The sequence below is a fragment of the Moschus berezovskii genome, chromosome 4 (assembly GCF_049115385.1).
Source record: "Moschus berezovskii isolate FMDL1 chromosome 4, NW_MosBer_1.0, whole genome shotgun sequence".
NCBI classification, from domain to species: Eukaryota; Metazoa; Chordata; class Mammalia; order Artiodactyla; family Moschidae; genus Moschus; species Moschus berezovskii.
In genome coordinates, this window is record NC_142463.1 from 105,124,555 (window position 1) to 105,127,698 (window position 3,144).

Genomic DNA, 3,144 nt, shown 5'->3' on the forward strand with positions numbered 1-3,144 from the left:
CCCTTATGTTATTGACTTAGTAAATTATGTTGATAAAATTAGTAAAAAGTATTAAAGTCCATGGTCTATATAAGGAAAAAGATAAAATCTTAAAGATCAGGAAATGACTATGGAAAGGTAAACCATATTTCTAAAAGGAAAAATTCAACATAGAAATGTCAATCTTTGGTGGCTGCGTGGGTCGCCATGGGGATGGGGCTGTTCCCGGGGAGGCTGTGATGGGTTGACAGGTATGTGACAGTGGGAGCTGCTCTTGGCACAAGCATGTGCGGCAAAGACAAGAGTAACAGCAGCGCTGTCCCGTCCGACAGCCAGGCCGGGAGAAGTTAGCACTCTATGTATATGAGTATCTGCTCCATGTAGGAGCTCAGAAATCAGTCCAAACATTTTTATCAGAGATAAGATGGGAAAAGAACATCATGTTGGGGGAGCCACCAGGATTCTTACATTCTTGGTGGTGTGTATTTTGGGATCTCTACTGTGCAGCTCCAGAAAGACGGGAAACGTGGACATTCAAGTGAAGCAAAAGCCTTCCATAATTACAGGTGCTGCAGCAGCTCCGAGTCCAGTGCTACGAAACAGTCCCCCAGGAGACAGCATGCCAGTAGGCCCTGTACCACCAAGGTTCTTTCAGCCTTTTATGTCACCTCGGTACCCTGGAGGTACCAAGGCCCCCGTTGAGGATATCTAACCAGGCACTTGGAGGTGTCCCAGGAAGTCAGTCATTAGTTCCCAGTGGAATGGACCCAACTCGACAATAAGGTCATCCAAATATGGGTAGGCCAATGCAGAGAATGACTCCTCCAAAAGGAATGGTGCCCTTAGGACCACAGAACTATGGAGGTGCAATAAGACCCCCACTGAATGCTTTAGGTGACCCTGGAATGCCTGGAATGAACAAGGGCCCAGGTGGTAGTAGACTTTGGCCAAACCCAGCAAATGCCAATTCAATACCATACTCCTCAGCATCTCCTGGGAATTATGTAGGTCCTCCTGGAAGTGGAGGGCCACCAGGAACACCCATCATGCCTAGTCCAGCAGGTTCAACCAACTCTGGAGACAATATGTATACTTTAATGAATGCAGTAACTCCAGGACCTAACAGGTCTAATTTTCCAATGGGCCCTGGGTCAGATGGTTCTATGGGTGGATTAGGAGGAATGGAGTCACATCACATGAATGGCTCTTTAGGCTCAGGAGATATGGACAGTATTTCCAAGAATTCTCCCAATAATCTGAGCCTGAGTAATCAGCTGGGCACTCCAAGGGATGATGGCGAAATGGGGGGAAATTTCTTAAATCCTTTTCAGAGTGAGAGTTACTCCCCTAGCATGACAATGAGTGTGTGATCCATTTCCAAGTCTCCTCATGGAAACCACAGTGAGTCAGCCCTTCACAGAACTACTACGGAAGAAAATTATTCATCACAGTGTACAGTTAAACAAACGAATCTCAGTCACACCAAACCAACCTTTTTATTTCCTGCTCTCTCCCCTATTCTGTGAAGAAAGCGGGTCCAAACGTGATACGAATAACTGTACGGAGCGGCACATTAGAAGTGCCCTCAACTGAACTTCAAATGATTATCTGTGTATGGATGTGTGGGAAAGAGAATGTATCGTATGTGTGTATGTTATATGGACACATGCACATACATACACTGACCCACAGGACACTGTAAAATACTATCACATGACATCTTAAGTAGAAATGAGGAGGGACTTGTATTCCATTCTTTTTTTCACATTTACATTTTAGTTATTAAAAGTTGCTCCTGACCCTCCCTGAACCATTTTGTGCTGTGTATATCACTGCTTTATATAAGTTATTTTTAAAGGTGAACTCAGATGTTACGGTTTTGTAAATGTCTGCCATCATGGATAGGAATAAAATCACTTATTTGAGAGCTTTCACTAAAAAAAAAAGAAAAAGAAATGTCAATCCTCAAATGAGTAAGTATTTTCCATTGAGCTCAATGGGGGGTTGTGGTCAGAATGGCAGAGTAGGAAGACCCTGAGCTTACCTCCTCCCACCAGCATATCAAAATTACAGTGTTTACAGAGTGACTATCCATAAAAATGACCTCAGGAGTAGAAAGAAAAGATCATTTACAGTTAAAAATATAAGGAAGGGACTGGAATGAGACAAGGTGGAGATAGGGTACAGTAGAGACCCACGCACACAGGTGGACAACCCACAAATAGGAGGATAATTATAATTGCAGAGGTTTTCCCCAAGAAACAGGAGATACAGACTCCTCAGGCCAGAAGGTCCTGCATTAGGAAGATAAGCTCCCAGAACGTTTTGAAGTCCAGCAGCACTTGCTTTTGGGAGAGCCAGAGAGCTGTAGGAAAGAGATTTCCCCCCTTTTAAAAACTACTTATTTATTTCTTTGGCTGTGTGGGGTCTTAGCTGCAGCACACAGCATCATGTGGGACTTTTACTGCAGTACGTGAACTTTCTAGTTGTGGCACATGGGTTATGGCCCAGGGCTCCAGAGCACATGGGCTCAGCAGTTGTGATGCACAGGCTTAGTTTCATTGAAGCATGTGGGACCTTAGCTCCCCAACCAGGGATTGAACCTGTGTCTTCTGCATTGCAAGGCGGATTCTTAACCATTGGACTACTAGGGAAGTCCTGAGATTGCACTTTTAAAAGGCACATATAAAATCTCATGTGCTCTGAGATCCAGAGCAGAAGCAGTGATTTGAGAGGGTCAGACTCACTTGCTGATCTCAGAGAGCCTCCCGAAGAGGCAGGAGGCAACTGAAACTCACCCCGGGGGACACAGATGCTGGCAGCAGCTATTTGGGGAGTGCATCCACCATGAAGACACTGGTGTTGGCAAGGATGCCTTTGGAATCCTTCCTCTAACTTGTTAGTGCCAGCCCTGCCCACCAGCCAGTTGGCACCAGTCCTGGGATTCTCATGCCAAGCAGTTAGTCAAGTGGGGACAAAGCCCCACCTACCAGCAGGCTGGTTTCCTAAGAGCGCCTGAGACCTAGTCCCACATACCAGAGGATCCAGGACCCAGACCTGCCCACTAGTGCACTAGCACTAGTCGTGGGACCTCAATCCCTCACAGTCAGCCATTAGACCCAGCCCTGCCCGCCAGTAGGCTGGCACTAGCCCTAGGACCTGGCC

At 46.2% G+C, this 3,144-nt stretch overlaps 1 pseudogene; it reads left to right on the plus strand.

Annotated features, from left to right (window-relative positions):
• The first annotated feature begins 264 nt into the window (after positions 1-264).
• On the plus strand, positions 265-1,545 carry LOC129540798 (single-stranded DNA-binding protein 2 pseudogene; annotated as a pseudogene).
• The last annotated feature ends 1,599 nt before the right edge of the window (positions 1,546-3,144 follow it).